Source organism: Sapajus apella, unplaced genomic scaffold (assembly GCF_009761245.1).
Source record: "Sapajus apella isolate SASKATOON/1434 unplaced genomic scaffold, GSC_monkey_1.0 scaffold1, whole genome shotgun sequence".
Lineage (NCBI taxonomy): Eukaryota > Metazoa > Chordata > Mammalia > Primates > Cebidae > Sapajus > Sapajus apella.
The window spans coordinates 82,054,155-82,072,866 of record NW_022436941.1 but is presented as its reverse complement, the minus strand read 5'-3'; the positions used below and the strand labels follow the sequence as shown (position 1 = coordinate 82,072,866).

The 18,712-nt window shown below is 39.8% G+C and overlaps 1 protein-coding gene and 1 long non-coding RNA gene across 2 annotated transcripts in view; one reads left to right on the top strand and one right to left on the bottom strand.

The window, feature by feature from the left end:
* The window catches only part of ANKRD55 (ankyrin repeat domain 55), a 131,948-nt gene that overhangs the window by 97,398 nt on the left and 15,838 nt on the right, over positions 1–18,712 (bottom strand). The gene's annotated exons all lie outside the window — the stretch shown is intronic.
* LOC116553238 lies at positions 636–9,118 on the top strand. Its single transcript, XR_004269673.1, has 3 exons — positions 636–1,073; positions 1,235–1,348; positions 7,423–9,118. It is a non-coding gene; the product is annotated as an uncharacterized LOC116553238 (long non-coding RNA).

Sequence of the window (18,712 nt, the reverse complement as noted above, 5' to 3'; positions counted from 1 at the left end):
TTTTTTTTTTTTTTTGAGACGGAGTTTCACTCTTGTTACCCAGGTTGTAGTGCAATGGCGCGATCTCGGCTCTCCGCAACCTCCGCGTCCTGGGTTCAGGCAATTCTCCTGCCTCAGCCTCCTGAGTAGCTGGGATTACAGGCACGCGCCACCAGGCCCAGCTGATTTTTTTTTGTATTTTTAGTAGAGACAGGGTTTCACCATGTTGACCAGGATGGTCTCGATCTCTTGACCTCGTGATCCACCCGCCTCGGCCTCCCAAAGTACTGGGATTACAGGCGTGAGCCACCGCGCCCGGCCAAGATTTCTTTTATGTTCTCAGCTATTTAGTATTTTGTTGGAGAACAGGGTGACACCCAGCCTAACGTTCTTCATAATGATCCTCATTCAAGGCATTCAGATGATAATAGACAGAATCATATAGAAGGACAAATGAACTTCAAGGCAGATTCTAGCCAACATAATGATGAAAACACAGACATCGCTGAAAACCTCTATCAGAAAGTTAAAATTCTTTGCTGGGTCATGACAGGCCCTCAAAACCTAGAGAAAAAGGCCAAACATGTCCAAGCTACATGGGTCTAGTGTTGCAACAAAGTGTTGTTTATTAGTTCAGAAGAAAATAAACTTCCCTGCTGTGGGACTGAAAACCAAAGAAGGCAGAGATCAACTATAGGGGAAAACAATTAAAGCTTTTCAGTATGTTCATGAACATTATTTAGAAGATGCGGATTGGTTTTTGAAAGCAGATGATGACACATATGTCATACTAGACCATTTGAGATGGCTTCTTTCAAAATATGACCCTGAATAACCCATTTACTTTGGGGGAAGATTTAAGCCCTTATGTAAAGCAGGGCAACATGAGTGGAGGAGCAGGATATGTGCTAAACAAAGAAGCCTTGAAGAGATTTGTTGATGCATTTAAAACAGACAAGTGTACACATAGTTCCTCCATTGAAGACAGCACGGGGGAGATGCATGGAAATGACAAGTGTAGAAGCAGGAGATTCCAGAGATACCACTGGAAAAAAAACTTTTCATCCCTTTGGCCAAAACACCATTTAATGAAGGTTATCTACCTAGAAACTTTTGGTGCTAGAATCACAACTATTATTCTCCTGTTGAGGGTCCTGGTTGCTGTTCTGATCCTGCAGTTTCTTTTCACCATATTGATTCTACAACTATGTATGAATTAGAATACCTCGTTTATCATCTTTGTCCATATATACAGGTATCAAGCTACCTTACCTGAAAATATACCAAAGGAAATTCGTCAAACAAACAAAAGTGGAGACACAAAAGTGAAGTCAGGAAACCCTTGAAAGAAAATCGTGAATAAACAAAGGTAAAATGTCTAGCATTGCACTGAAGAAGGACGTCTGCATTTCTGATATAGAGCACTGGAACCCCAGTAAGGAATTCTAAGTGAACATTCCATATGGAAATCTTTCACATGATAACTATAAACTGAAGCTTTAAATGAGCTGTGAAGTCTGTTAAAATGTGTTTTGATACAGTAATATATAAATCTATCTGTCCGTATATATAGAGAACTTGTATTTTTAAAATGGTGGTCAGGTAGAGGAACTAGAAAAGTGATTTTGTTACCTATTTTTGACCATCTGTATTATTGTCTTTGAGATACTAAAACAATTAAATTTGCTAAGGCTGTACTGCACCATGTTAGTAAAAAACAGATCTGCCTTACAGAAAAGTTTAGAAAGAAATATTGTTGCTCAGTGCTGTTAATACAGCTCAAGAATTGAGTTTATATTTGCAGTATGATATAAATGATCCAACCCTACTCCAAACACATTGTTTTTGTCTAGTGAAAGTTTTGTTGTGATTATTTATAATTGGCAGTATTTCTTCCAGAAGAAGCTAAAATAAGACTGGCACTTATCCTGAAGTGCATTAATAAAACCACATTTTAAAATTATCATGGGCCTTGACTATATCATATACGTGATTCTAATTAGTAATTTTTTACGGAATCTCTGTTGTTTCTTTTCTAAATATGTTTAGCCACTCTTGAATACCATTCTCCGCTATTAATTCACTCAAAGCATTCATAGCATTCTGTAAACATGTATTTGATAATACTTGTTCCCAAATTTACCCATTGTTAATTATGGGTAACTAATAATAAATTTAATGCTATTTGAGGATGCTTTTCTTATATCAGTGCCACTTACTAAGTGACATTTTAAAGTGATTATTTTAAATTCTTTCTAACTACGGAGTTACTGTTTCTCTCATTCTCATCCTGTTGAGAGATGATAACTTGTTTGTGTCTTTCATAACTCGTTTAAAACACATTTTTAAAATTCATTTTAAGGATCTGAGGTAGCTATTAGTTATACTGGCAAGATTATTTTGAATGCAAGATTTTGACAAGAATTAATTACAAACAACAGAGGCCAGGCATGGTGGCTCACGCCTGTGATCCCAGCACTTTGGGAGGCTGAGGCGGGCAGAACACGAGGTCAAGAGATCGAGACCATCCTGGCCAACATGGTGAAACCCCGTCTCTATAAAAATACAAAAAAATGAGCTGGGAGTGGTGGCGCGTGCCTGTAGTCCCAGCTACTAGGGATGCTGGGGCAGGAGAATTGCTTGAACCTGGGAGGCGGAGGTTGCAGTGAGCCAAGGTCATACCACTGCACTCTAGCCTGGTGCCTAGTGATGGAGTGAGACTCTGTCTCAAAAAAAAAAAAAAAAAAAAAAAAAAACAGAAAATACAGAGTGCTGAAACGAAAATGTTATATATTGAAACAGTAGATACTTAATTTATAACTAACAGTCTGAAGGTTGTTGCTGACTTACTATTTTGGGATACATAATTGTTTTGCCAATGGATAATTCTAACAATGCAGAATATCTATTCAAGACTGTCATCAAAAACATTCACAAATGTTTCATTCTATTTTTAGTGACTCTCTGTTTAAAGAGTTTCTGAAAGGGAAGAAAATTTTCATTTTTATTATCTTTAGCAACCCTGAGTGTACCATAACAGAATATTTTATAGGCTTTCTATGAGATTATTTTTAATCGTACAAAAGATTTACATTTCCCTTATGTTGATCATTATGCCAATTTTACATGGCTGTCATGACACTGACTCTGCTGTTTGGCTAAATAATTTATTTTTTTCGGAGACGGAGTCTCACTCTGTCCTCCAGGCTAGAGTACAGTGGCTCAGTCTTGGCTCACTGCAACCACTGCCTCCTGGGTTCAAACGATTCTCCTGCCACAGCCTCCCGAGTAGGTGGGGATTACAGGCGCATGCCACGACACCTGGCCAATTTTTGTATTTTTAGTAGAGACGGAGTTTCACCAGTGTTGGTCAGGCTGGTCTTGAACTCCTGACCTCAGGTGATAAATCTGCCTCAGCTTCCCAAAGTGCTGGGATTATAGGCGTGAGCCACAGTGTCGGCTAGCTAAATAATTTGTATTTATTGTGCCAAAACATGTCAAAATCATGACCTCTTTGAATGGTATATTTGAGAGGATGTTTATTTCATTGGCTAACCATAGATTACTCTGTCCACATAGTGAAAACATGCACTAGTGTTTACCTATTACCATGGTAGTATTACCGGCCAAAATTTCAAGGCATTCATTTTATGCTTTGAACAACTCTTCACCATGGTGTGGACATGAATTTGCATATATGTTTGACTAGAAGTATAGACGGTTTACCATAAATATCCAGAAACCTTAAGCTTTGCTCATAGAAAATGAATGTTGTGATGCATCCTGGGCTCTCGAGTCAGACTTGCTTGGGTTTAAATTCTTGCTCCAACACTTACCGTTTTTGTAAACTTGAGCAATTTTACTTAATCTGTGTCTCAATTTCCTCATCTGTAAATTAGGGATGGTAATACTACCTCCCTCATAGGATTTTTATGAGGATGAAATAAATGTAAGGTTCTTAGAACACTGCCTGTCCCAGAACAGGGAGCAATAAATAGAAGATTGTATTATTATTCTATTACCTTGGAGTGTAAATATTGCATTTAAGTGAATGAAAAATTTGCTTTGACCAGATACTGAAGGAAATATTTCACACATTTCTTAATAAGTAATAGCTAATATTTATCGAGTACCTACTGTATGCTAGGTACTGTGCTTAATCTGTGTATAATAGTGTTAATCCTCAAAATTTGGGTGTTATTCCCATATTACAGATAAGGAAACTGAGGCTTACAGAATTAAACTAACCTTGTCACTGTCACAAAGCTAGCAAGTAACAGAGGTAGGATTTATATTCAAACCTGGGTGTTCATTTGTACCGTATCAGGCTTGGGGTTAGTCATTTAGTATTATTTCCATTTTTATTTATATGATATGTGACATCTGATACATTGGCCAGTAATAGTCAAATTAACCTGGCCAAATTGTCATAGTGATTCTTAAACTGTGGTTCATACACTTGCCTAGAATGTTGTTAAAATGCAGAGGTGAAGACCCCAGTCTAAGAAATTCTAATTTAAGCATGGGGACCCATTCTTACCAGATACCCTTGGGCAGTGATTATCAAAAGGGTGGTCCCAACAAACAGCATCAACATCACCTGGGAACTTGTTAGAAATGCAACTCTCTCAGGGGCCTATCTCAGATCTACTAAATCAGATAATCTAGGAGCAGGGGCAGGGACTAGCAGTTGTGTTTAGGCAAACACTGCAGGTGTCTTTCTCATCCTAGTTTGAGAACGACTGCCCAACAACCTACATGATTTTGATGCAAATAGTGTTTGAAACACATGGAGGATTGCTGCCCCATTACTTAGACATCTTTCAAAAACCATGTTTTAAATCAGTGTAGTCCAGGATAACACTATATTAAATACAAAATAAAGATAAAGGGTCATTGGATCATTCATTTTGGCCAAGTTTTTAGCTTCTCTAAAGTCACTAATATCAGGGCCCACAATAAAATCTTTAATTCTCCAAGGTTAGTAATTTTATATCGAAGAAGGAAGAGTTCATTAAGTACTAATAAGTACATAATTTATTAAAATCATACATAAAGTAAGTGTCATCAAAAAGGTCACAATTGTTAGTAAAAAAAATTAAATTGAAGTAGTAAATGCTATTTTATTACATACAGAGCACTTTTCTGCTAATTCATTGTTTTGTGTGACTGAATAAAGCAAAAAAAAATAATTCTCAAAGTATTTAATAGAGCACATAAAATCCCATTTCTTGATGATGATGTTCACTATCTTTTAAATTAAGATCTTTTTCATTTGGATAAATCATTTTGGTATGGTTTCAGAACATAGGGCTTTTGATGTCTTATGATCTCTAATAATGGTATGGTTGTATTTTCTAGTGGAAAGTTCATAGATAAGGCAGATTTTTTTGTCCCAGTTTGTTTTCAAATATCATAAATTTCAGAGTTTTTCTTACTGTAATGAGGTATGAAAATAAATCACTAATCAGCTTTTAATATTTTTTGAATAAGGAATTGAATTTGAGCATTAAATTTGCTAACTGGTTGTTTTCACAATTGTTTTCTTGAGTATTAATTTTTCGCTTCAAGACTGTCAAACTATAGTTATTACCAGGTTGATGCACCATTGTACTTGAAAGAATCCCTTGATTGATTAATTATATCTAGCATTTTATTCACCATTTAAGTTTTCAATTCATTAGACTATTATTCTTTGGCAGTTTCTGCTTTGTATTTATTGCCCTACTTTATTTGCTTCATTACTAACTTCCATTTTCTAGTTACTCTTAAATGCTGCCTTCAAAGGGTTAATTTGGCTATTAATAATGATTAGAATTTTTATTACTTGATTGATAATTTTAAACCTACTAACTAGGTTTCCCTATGAGATTGAAAGTAAAAGTCTTTCTAAGAATAATGCCTGCTGGCTCTCAAGATACTTGCCCTACTTAAAAGTCTATAATTTTAAATTAATTCTACATCTACAGTTATTAAAAGAAGTAAAGTTATTTGGATTCTTCTACTCATCCTTTTCTCAAAAATAAACAAACAAAAAAAACGAAACTCATTTGCTTTGTTTTTCTTTTTTTTCTTTCTTTCTTTATTTATTGAGAGGGAGTCTCGCTCTGCCACCCAGGCTGGAGTACGGTGGTGCTGCCTCCGCTCACTGAACCTCTGCCTACTGGGTTGAAGCGATTCTCCTGCCTCAGCCTCCCAAATAGCTGGGATTATAGGCACCTGCCACCACGCCCAGCTAATTTTTTATATTTTTAGTAAAGACAGGGTTTCACCATGTTGGCAAGGCTGGTCTTGACCTCCTGACCTCAGGTGATCCACCTGCCTTGGTGTCCCAAAGTGCTGGGATTACAGGTGTGAGATACCCCACCCAGCCTATTTTTCTACTTTATTAGGCCTGACAGAAATATAGTAAGCAATCCAGGAGACAACCTGTGGTAGATTTTATGCTAAATGTTTATGTTACCTCTGCTGACTTAAAACAATATGCTTATATATAAGAGTTGAAATAAAAATTTTAACACAGGCAGGAATAAGGGATTTTGCAAATTCTCTTTAGAGAAACCAACTCTAAAGTTTTATAGGTATGTTCTATTTCAACTCCCTTACCTCTGCAGTTTTCAGGTTACATTAGTTAAGTTTTAATAACTTTGCTGGACCCTGCAAATTAATAATCTACATAAAGTATATTATTAGAGGGAAATTAATCTTACTGCTGAGCAGTGCGTTGTACTACATGGTGAATGTTTGTGTTTGTGTTTTAAAAATTATGTAAGGTAATGGTGTTATGAATGGTTTAAAAATGTCTAGTGACTTGCCTATTTTAAGTGATCATCATTAAGTCTGAAAAATGTATTTTAAAATGTTTCTTAAAGTGCCTTTTGAACATTTTTAAACAGCGGATTTAAATAATGCATAAAATAAATTGCCATGGTCAAAGTTAAAAAAACAACAACAAAACATAGGTGTGGCCTGGTATGGTGGCTCATGCCTATAATCCTTTTACTTTAAGAGGCCGAGGTGAAAGGATCACTTGAGACCGGTAGTTGGAGATCGGCCTGAGCAACACAGCCAGACCTCATCTCTGCAACTGTGTTTTAATTGTATATGTATACATATAAAATGTGTAATAGTCTGTAATGGCCTGGAAGAACATGCATCAAAAAGTCAATAGAGATAGTTTCTTGGATATTCTTCAGAACTTTCTATATTTTTTCAAATTTTTTATAATAATGAATTTATGTTCTTTTATACCCATCAAAATAAACAAGTTTTTTTCCTACATGGTAGGAGAGAAGTCAGGCTTACTAGCTTTAATATACTAATACTAAGGGGGTACCAGAGCCTAGCACGTCTATAACTAAGAAAACAAGTCCTTGCTATTTGATGAAGTCCTAAAAAAGAAAAAATATGTATTTTGCTAATTCTGACCTTTATAAATATAAGATCTTTTAGGCTGACTGACAGCACCATGAATACCATGGCAACCCCCGTGACCCACACATCCACCTCTGGACGGCCTCCCAGAATTAGAAAATCTGAAGTAACAGCAAGACCATGAAAAGAGGAAGAATGATCAACCCCTGCAATGCCTAATTAACTTGAGACATTCTTCTGTTGTTCCTTATTCCTGTCTCAATTGATAAGGCAATGGACTTTGTAACCGACCTTGGTCAACCTTGTGACTCCAGACCCTCTGACCCCCTCCCAGCTTGCAAAAACCACCCTACACTGTAACTTCTATAACTTTCCACTGCCTACCCCAAACCTATAAAACCAACTCTGATCCCACTGCCCTCCGCTGACTCTCTTTTCAGACTCAGCCCGCCCGCACCCAGGTGAATAAATAGGCATGTTACTCACACAAAGTCTGTTTGGGGGGTCTCTTCATTCAGCATGTGCATTTTAACAACAAATACTCTAGTAGGTTTTTTTTTAAAAAAAAAAATAGGTATGTATTTTAATTTTTATTAATTTTTACCTAAAAATTGGAAGGACAGACAGCCTTGAAATCATTTCTTTCCTTCATTTTTCATGGTCACAAAACCTGAGTTCTGGATGTATCACAAATTATCTAATGTCAAGGGCTTAGCATTAATACTGGTATGTCAGACATGTAATAGGCTGTTAAAAATGTTTTGGATTTGAGGACCTTCCTTAGAGTATCTCAGGTTTTACAAAAGGCTCCTTTTTTAGAGCTTCACATGGTGACTCTGTCCTTGGGTTATTATGGAGCTCTTTGGGAAAGCCCTTGACTCCATCAGTTACTGGGCCCATTTTATTGAAATTACCCAGAGTCAGCTTGACACTTGTTCTCCCTAAACTGCTATCCTTTTGCAGAAGGGCCAGGTCAGTGGAAGGGCACATTGGGTACTGCAATTTCAGGAATTCAGACCAGAGTAATTTGGGGAGGCTTTCTTTGGTTTATTCTATTCTGAGGATTCTGGGGTGACTAAACACAACCTAGAGTCACCGATGATGTCTGAATTCATTTTGGACAACTACAGAGGACCCTGCAGATCTTAGGCTGTTCCTTGAAATAGAATTGATTGCCTCTGAGGAACTGAAATTTATTCATTCATGCATTTACTCATCTACCATAGGCTAGTAAAATTGTAGTTACAAAGGCTGTATTGTTTCTGCCCCTAAGAAAGACATGCCCTAGTGGGAAGACAAATGTCTAATTTATGATTGAGACATACTGGAGATAATCTGGCAGGACAGGGGCAGAATCACTTAAATGAACAGTTTCCTGGGTGTTCTCCTAATTCCCTCTCTGCTCCTGCAGGATCATCCTGAATGCTTTGGAGAAATTGCATTCTTTGGAGAAATGCTTTGGGGTACCCAGAACGACCTAGCCACAAAGTGGCCAGCCTTTCCACCTTTAAGGAACATGCCAGGCCTTACACTGCACCGTGATGGCTCCATGGAACAACATTGCCACCCACTGGTAATGAGAAGTCTCTGTGGACCTTCACCGGGCCCTAAGTCAATCTGGAACTCTTTGGCCATGCAAAAACAGGTTTAAGGTCATTGATACAGCTGGTAGGCATTGGAACAAAATTAGTCTCATGTGACTTTTATCAAATATATTAAGGAACGCAAAGAATACATATAGAAAAATGGGGCCGGGCGCGGCAGCTCATGCCTGTAATCCCAGCACTTTGGGAGGCCGAGGCAGGTGGATCATGAGGTCAGGATATCCAGACCATCCTGGCCATGGTGAAACCCGTCTCTACTAAAATACAAAAAATTAGCTGGGTGTGGTGGCCACTGCACTGCAAGAGTAAGACTCTGTCTCAAAAAAAAAAAAAAAAAAAAAAGAAAGGAAAAAGAAAAGAAAAATGGTAAGAGCACAGGCTCTGGGGCCTCACCTTTAGAGTTTGATTCTGGCACTGCCACTTACCTGATAGCTATTTGACCTTAGGTGAATTGCTTAACATCTCTATCTCTGTCTTCACTTGTCAAGTGGATAAGAATACTGCCTCCCTCCTAGGGCTGTTCTGAGAGCTAAACGAATTAAATCACATAAAGAGCTTAAAGGAGTGCCTGACCCACAGTAAGTATTCAAAATGTGTTGTGAGGCAATTTCGCAAAGACCAAGAGGCAGAAATACCATTTGACCCAGCAATCCCGTTAGTAGATATATACCCCAAGGAATATAAACCACTTTATTATAAAGATACATGCATGCATATCACAATAGCAGCACTATTCACTATTGGCAAAAACATGGACTCAACCTAAATGCCCATCAGTGATAGACTGGATAAAGAAAATGTGATACATTTGCACTGTGGAATACTACGCAGCTATAAAAAGAGCGAGATCATGTCCTCTGCAGGGACATGGATGGAGTTGGAAGTCATTATCCTCAGCAAACTAATGCAGACACAAAAAACCAAACACCACATGTTCTCACTTATAAGTGGGAGCTGAATGATGAGAACACATGGACACATGGTGGGGAACAACACACACTGGAGCTTGTCAGAGGGGGTGGGCTGGGGAGAGGGAGAGCATCAGGAAGAATAGCTAATTGATGCTGGGCTTAATATTTAGCTGATGGGATGATCAGTGCAGCAAACAACCATGGCACACGTTTACCTGTGTAACGTGTACATCCTGCACATATACCCCTGAACATAAAATCAAAAGTTAAGAAAAAAAACGAGTGTGTCTGTTGTTATTATCCAAATTACTACTTTGACATAAATAGGCATTTCTGTCTTCTTGCCCTTAAATGAGACCCTTTCCCTTGCACAGCAGGCTGTAGTGATTTTGTGAGCAGAAACATTTTTACCATCTCTCATGTCTTCTCCAGTCCCTCAGGGTTTATTGCTTGAGATGATAAAAGTGTTTTAGAAAGTGTCAGTCATATGAGAAGAAGAGAGTTTCTAACATTTTAGAGGGAAAAATAGCTCCAAGCTTTCCACATGTACCAGCTGAGAGAACAAATATTCAAAGCAACCTTCATATTGTGGGAGTGGAAAAGCAGAGATTTCATTCTGTGGGGAGGAAGTCTTGCAACAATATTATCTCGAAGGTAAATATCTGGCTGCAGTCAGACCTTTCTTCATAACCAAATTTGTGACGCAACACGTTACATTTCTTTGAATGTTAGCATCTCTGTGTTTTTGGGTGGGGTGGGAGGGGGGAGGTTTTCTGAGCTGTGAATGTCATTTCATGTTCAGCTTCTCTCCTGCACGAAGAGGACCTGGGGAATGGAATTTTCTGTTTTAAGGAACGTGTCTGTGTTGAAATTCAGTAAAGACGCCTCTTTAGAATGCACTCTTATAGAATGGATCTTTATTTTAATAATACTAGTTCTTAAAAAGATCTCAATATTTTACGTATGGGGCCTTTAGAATGGGGGCAATATACATATTTATTGATCAATTTAGTATACATGTTCTGCTCAGATGGGTTTTTCTCACCCACTGGGATTTTGTGGAAACTTTTTGATGTTAAAGTATTATATCAAGAAGTACTTTGGTAATAGGAAGTGATATGGGCTGGCTCTGTGTCCTCACCCAAATCTCATCTTGAATTGTAATACGAATTGTAATCCCCACATATTGGCAGAGGGACCTCATGGGAAGTGATTAGATCATGGGGTGGTTCCCCCATGCTGCTGTTCTCATGATAGTGAGTTCTCACAAGATCTGATGGTTTTATAAGGGGCTTTTCCCCCTTTGCTTGGCACTTCTCCTTCCTGTTGTCACGTGAAGAAGGACACGTTTGCTTCTTTTTCTGCCATGATTCTAAGTTTCCTGAGGCCTCCCCAGCCCTGCAGAACTGTGAGTCAATTAAACCTCTTTCCGTTATAAATTACCCAGTCTCGGGCAGGGTTTTTTTTCTTTTGTAGCATCAGAATGGACTAATACAGACAGGTAGAAATCTTTAATTTTATGAAGGATTATGCTAGCCTTGGTGTCTTTTGGAAATTGAAAAGTAAGTTAAGTGTTGTTATACAATCATCCTTCCTCCAATCTTCCTTACTTTCTTCTGAATCAAATACATGACTCCACCTACCTCTCACTTTCCAGGAATGCCAGGCGTTGGAGTCAGGCATTTTCCCATTTTAACTGGCAACTCTGGAGCTGAGGGGTTGGTTTGTTTAGTCTGGAGCAGAGCGGAATGTTCATGTTCAGTTGAACATGATAGCTGTTTTCAATTTTGAAAAAGCTGAAAGAGAGTTTAGACTTGTTTTCTTTTCTTTTTCCTTTTGTTCTTTTGAGACAGTCTCGCTGTGTTGCCCAGGCTGGAGTACAGTGGCGCAGTCTTGGCTCACCGCAACCTCTGCTTCCCAGGTCCAAGCAATTCTCCTGCCTCAGCCTCCTGAGTAGCTGGGATTACAGGCACCTGCCACCATGCCCAGCTGATTTTTGTATTTTTAGTAGAGATGGGGTTTCACCATATTGGCCAGGCTGGTTTTTAACTCCTGACCTCAAGTGATCCACCCGCCTCAGCCTCCCAAAGTGCTAGGATTACAGGTGTGAGCCACTGCGCCCAGCCTAGACTTGTTTTCTGTAGATCCACAGGGAAGAACTGGTTCTGGTGGGTAGAAGTTGCAATTAATAAGATGTTTGAATGACTAGAGCCGTTCGGATATAGAAGCAATTACCTCGTAAGCTAGTGCACTGCTCATTACTATCCATGTTTAAGCAGGTTCTGACCAAACCCATCTTGGCAGCGTTCTTGAGGAGACACCTGTATTGAGTAGGAGGCTGATCTCTAAGTTACCTTTCATGATTGATATTCTGTGTGTCTAGCTAGCATCTGTGGAGAACCAGAGTGAATCATCCATTATTCATGAACAATGACTGTTGGGCTCAGGGAGATTTGGAGAAGACAGTCTTCCTTGGATCTTTTTTGTTTGTTTTTTGAGATGAAGTCTCGCTCTGTCGCTCAGGCTGCAGTGCAGTGATGTGATCTTGGCTCACTGCAACCTCCACCTCCTGGGTTCAAGCCATTCTCCTGCCTCAGCTTCGGGACTACAGGCATGTACCACCATGCCTGGCCAATATTTTTTGTATTTTTAGTAGAGATGCGGTTTCACTGTGTTGGCCAGGATGGTCTCAATCTCCTGACCTCGTGATTCGCCCGCCTCGGCCTCCCAAAGTGCTGGGATTACAGGTGTGAGCCACCGCGCCTGGCCTTCCTTGGATCTTTTAAAAGGCACCCTCCTTGTGGCCCTCTATTGTGCCTGCTTATAAAATTGCCCCTTAGTGCCTTGGTCTCCTAAAAATAGTTTAAGAAAACAACTGTAATTTGGGTGGCTGGCTCAAATGTCAGAGATTGAACAAGCCTATTGCTTTGTAGTCCCTGCTGAGTTTTGGGTTGTCCCTGACACCCTGTCATGGCTGCATTCTGTCAGCTGGACTTCCAGGGGTGCCCTCCTTTTCTGGACTGTTTTCTCTTCATCAATGATGCATTTCTTTTCTTTCTTTCTTGTTTTTCTCTGCAGAGTCTCACTCCCATTACCCAGGCTGGAGTTCAGGGGTGCAATCACAGCTCACTGCAGCTTGAACTGCTCATGGTGGCACATGCCTGTAGCCCAACTACCCAGGGGGCTGAGGTAGGAGGCTCACCCGGGCTCAGGTGACCTACTTCAGCCTCCTGAGCAGTTGGGCCCTGGGTGACCCTCGTACTTCAGCCTTCTGAGTAGTTGGGCTACAGGCATGTGCCACCATGAGCAGTTAATTTTTTGTATTTTTAGTAGATGTGGGGTTTCATCGTTAGCCAGGCTGGTCTCAAACTCCTGAGCTCAAGTGATTCTCCTACTGCAACCTCCTAAAGTGCTGGGATTACAGGCACGAGCCACCACTTCTGGCCTCAATGATGCATTTCCACATTCCTTCTTTAAATTGTCTTAAAAATTCTACTGACCCTTTAAAATGTATGAGTACCATACACAGTCATAGACTGGCAGTAGATCCTGAATGATTGGATTACAAAAATTATGAAAATACAGATACGAAGAAAATATAAACTCAAAGGTGACCACTAAAATGCTGGTGTGTTGCATACACTTGACAACGCTGCAGGATGGGTTTGCATCCTACCCACCTCCTTTACGGAGCCCTGCATAATGCAATGCAGGTGTGGGGAGACAGGTTAGCAGGAAGCAAGCTCAGAAGCCTGAAGGTCTGGCTGCTTCTGAGTGTGCAGTTGTGTACCTCTGCTCTTTCCATCTCCCGCAACCCCGTCCTGCAGAATCTGAACTGCCTCTTGCTCCCCATCCTGCACTCCAAATGGACGTGGCTGAAAATGGGTGGTGACCTAACCCAAAGGCCACAAAAAGGACAAGGCAAGTTCCTGAGGAGCAAGCAAAGTAGTTAAAAGGTCCTGAAAGCTGCGAGGCCAGGAGACAAGGAAGATGAGGGAGAAAGTTCTGGAAGGTGCTACTGCCTGAGGTGGGTACAGCCCTCAGGGATGAGGACAGTGGCAGGTAGTGTCTGCCGGGGGCAGGCTAGTGGACCAGGCTAGCAGTGCAAATTGCAAATCTCTCACAGTGTGATCTTTCTGTGGGCTAGAGTACAATGACAGAAAATGAAGAAATGATTGAATGTCTCAGAGATGCTGTGTGAGTTTGGCTGACACTAAGGCCATTTTGTTGCTCGCTTACTAAGCGAGTCACCCTCTATCCTCTCCTTCCCTTCCCACCTTGGGAGTCCCCTTCCATGAGAAGGGGCTGGGTCAAGGATGCAATATCATGTAAGAGCATGTAACAACTGCCCTGTCAGGGGCCTGGAGCAGGATGGAAACAGGCCTAAAATTAGCTGGGCACGGTGGGACACGCCTGTAGAACCCTCCTGGGGTTCAAGCGATTCTCCTTAGCTGGGACACCAGGCATGTAGCACCATGCCCAGCTAATTTTAGGCCTGTCCCTGTGTGTGTGTTCCCGAGGAATGGGTAGAGCAGTGAGAATGGAGATATCCCCATTGATCTAAGGGCACCGAAATATTTTAACATTGTAACCACCACCAGCTGCTCCGAGCACAGTGCTAGTACATGTATTTTTTCTTTACAAAAATACAATCACACTATGTACAGTCCGAATCACTTAATGACAGGGATAGTTCTGAGAAGTGTGTCAGTAAGTGATTTTGTCGTAATGAGAACATCATAGAGTGCACCTACACAAACCTAGATGGCATAGACCACTGCACACCAGGCTACGTAATACAGCCTGTTACTCCTAGGCTGCCATCCGGTGCTGCATGTTACTGTACTGAACACTGTCGGCGATTGTACCGCAGTAAGTATTTGTGTATCTAAACATAGAAAAGCAAAAACATGGCATAAATGATAGAACATGGTACACTGGTGTAGGGCGCATAGCACGAATGGAGCTTGCGGGACTGGAACCTGCAGAGCCCACTGACTCACCCAGGCCAGCACTGCAGTAGCGGATGTTGCTCTGGGTGAGTCAGTGAGTGAGTGGTGACTGAATGTGAAGGCCTAGGACATTACCATACACTACTATAGACTTTATAAAGACTGTACACTTCACTTACAGTAAATTTATAAACGAACGTTTTCTTTCTTCAATAATAAATTAGTCTAAGCTTACATTTTCACTTCATTAACTCTTAAATTTGTTTCAACATTTTGGCTCTTTTGTAATAACACTTAAAACACAAACACATTGTACAGTTGAACAAAAATATTTTCTTTATGTCCTTATCCTTTAAGCATTTTTCTATTTTTAAAATGTTTTATTTATTTTCATTTTCTAAGCGTTTTTGTTAAAAACTAAGACACACGCATCCATAAGCCTAGGCCTACACAGGGTCAGGATCTTCAATAACTTATTTTCCACCTTCATATCTTGTCCCACTAGAAGGTCTTCAGGGACAGTCACATGCATGAAACTCTCATTTCCTATGATAGCAATGCGTTCTTCTGGAATACCTCCTGAGGGACCTTCCTGAGGCTGTTTTACAGTTAGCTTAAAATAAATAAATAAATAAAAGGAGTACAAATAACAATAAAACTATCATATAGTAAATACATAAACCAGTAGCATAGATCACTGTCAAGTATTAGATACTGTATGTAATGACATGTGCTTTTTTTAAACCAGCATCGCCACAGACACCAGGATTATGCATAGTGCCGTGACGTTATGATGGCTATGGTATCAATAGGTGTTAGAAAATTTTCGGTACCATCATAATCTTATGGAACCACCATCATATTTGTAGTACATTATTGACCAAAATGTCACTATGAGGTACAAGGCTGTATAGTTTTGTTGTTTGCTCTTTTTCACTTAATTTTTTTTTTTTTTTTTGAGACAGAGTCTTGCCCTGTCACCCAGGTTGGAGTGCAGTAGTGTGATCTTGGCTCACTGCAGCCTCCACTTCCTAAGGTTCAAGTGATTCTCCTGCCTTAGCCTCCTGAGTAGCTGGGATTACAGACGTACACTACCATGCCCGGCTGATTTTTATATTTTTAGTAGAGACATGGTTGTGCCATGTTGGCCAGGCTGGTTTCAAACTCTTGGCCATCCACCTCAGCCTCCCAAGGAGCTGGGATTACAGGTGTGAGCCACTGCTCCTGGCCACTTAATATTAGATTATAAACATTTACCCATGTCATAAGATAAAATTTAAATATGTTACCTCTAAAATGTGACATAAAATCCCATGGACTGGACTCAGCTTTACTAGTATATTATTATCGTTACTGGGCATTTCAATAGCTTACTTTTTGTGGTGATAAGTTCTGTTGTTATTCTGAATAATGCCAAAATATTTTTACATATATGTCTTTTTGTGCATTTGTGATCATTTCCTTTGGACACATTCCTAGAAGTGAACTTGGAGGTCAATGGATTTGACCCTTTGTGAAATTGCCTTCCAGAAAGGTTAGACCGATACGCCCTCTCAAGCAGTGCTTGAGAGTACACACTTCACCCCATAGTCAGTGATACTGTGCTTTAAATTAAAAAAAAAATTAATGCTGATGTGAAAGGAGAATAGTATATTATTTTCAATGGCCATTTTTTCTTTTTTTAAAATTTAAGACGAAATCTTGTTCTGTCACCCAGGCTGGAGTGCAGTAGTACAATCTCAGCTCACTGCAGCCTGTGCCCCCTGGTTTCAAGGTATTTTCCCACCTCAGCCTCCCGAGTAGCTGGGACTACAGGTGTGCGCCACCACCCCCGACATGGCCATTTTTTCTATTATTCCTGAAAGAGAAATATTTTTATGTTTATGTCCCTTTTATGAATTATCTATTGGTATCGTTCTGATCTTATTTCAAAATATTTGTCTCTACCCAATTGATTTGAAAGTGCTTTATATACAGTAAAGGCACTAACCCTTCAGCTGTTATAATGCTACAGTTACCTTCCCTGTTTGCCAATTAAGTTTTCAGTTTGGTTTTGTTGATTTAAAAAATATATTTTTTCAGCATTTATAAGTCAAAATCTATGGACACTGCATTTTAAAATTGATTTCATTGCTTTTATGATTAGAAATATCTTCGTGAAGCTTTGTGCTTAATATTTAATTGTACTTAATATAAATTTTTAAACTTTCTTTTTGTATTCTGCAATTTCAATTTTTTTCCAAATAGTTATTGGTTAATTCTCCCTTTTCTTGCTTAATTGTAATGGCAATCTTATATATACTCAATCACCATTGACACTTTAGAGGAGGCTCTTCCTACAGCCTGTTCACTGGCACTGTGGCTTGGGGAGCAGGGACCCCAGATATACCCTCTGTGCAGTGATGTGCATGAATTTGGGGGTACAGTCAAAGACCACCCCAGTCACACTCCATAAGTCTTGTGGTTGGTCCCCAGTCAAGGTTCTTAGCTTTTTTGTATTTCTTGCACAGTTTTGAATTACAGAATTGTTGGTAGCACATTTAAAGGAATTAAAAGACTCAGAATAACCCTAAAGTTGATGATGACTGCCACATGATTACTTCTACAGAATAACAATATCTCCGAGTCTCTATAAAAGCACCCATTGGTACTACATTGCTCGTGTGGTCTTTTCAGGACCATTTCAATGCCTGAGTAACAGCCTTAATGATGGCCAGCACTTAACATAGAGCTCACCGCATCTCACTGTATGCCCAGCACGGAGTAAGTACTTCTTAGAAATCAACTCATTTAATTCACACTCTGTGAGGTAGAGGTTGGTACTGCAATTATTCTCATTTTATGGATGAGGAAACTGAGGCATAGAGTAGGTACAAAGTGACTTACCCAAAGTAGGACAGGTAGCAAGTGGTAAAACCCGGGTAAGGCTGCAGCCTATCGGGCCTTGGATCCCACCCTCTGACCCCTGTGCACTGTGGCCTGAAGCACCTCTTTAATCAGAGGCAAAGCTCTCATATAGTTCAGTGAACTTGTGACCTCTTTTTGGTGCTGGATGGACATTCCACATTTTCACATTCCATTCTCACTGACTCACAGCAGCTTGTGCCCCACTCTCCACCCTGCTGCACAAGCTGTGTAGTGTGGTGTTTTGCCTGACACATCACTGTGCTAGAGTTTATACTCATTGTAGCAAAAATAAACTTTAAATGTTAACCCAAAATTGGAAGCACACCTGGAAAGAATTGGCTGGCTGTACAACAGGGAGGGAATCAAGGCTAGTGGTAACAGCACAAATATTCCAAAGTGGGATTGAACGAGTTCTTTTAAAACATTAAATGTTAAATGGCCAGGGGAAAAATAGTTCTCATATTGAAGCACAGAAAAAGAGTAAAAATGTTTAAAATTTATTTTCTAAGATTAGCATAAACTGGTAAAGACACACACACTCTCTCTTTATCTCTCTCTCACACACACACAGACACACACACACACGTACCTATAGATCAATTCAATTTGTGAACACAAAATTGTAAGTTTTAAATTGAATTCTACTGGATCAATTTCAGCTGGGTATTGAAATAAAATAATGCATCATGGCCAATTAGAGTTTATTCCAGAATATGAAGATATTTTGGTTGAAGGATATCTATTAACAGAATATATCATACCAATAGAACAAAGGAAAAATAAGTGATTGTATGAGCAAAGGCCAGAAAGGCATTTGATAAAATTTGCTATCTGTTCCTAAAAAGTGCTTATCTAGGCTGGGCGCAGTGACTCATGGCTGTAATCCCAGCACTTTGAGAGGTCAAGGTGGCGGATCATGAGGTTGGTAGATCGAAGCCATCCTGGCTAACAGTATGAAACCCTGTCTCTACTAAAGATACAAAAA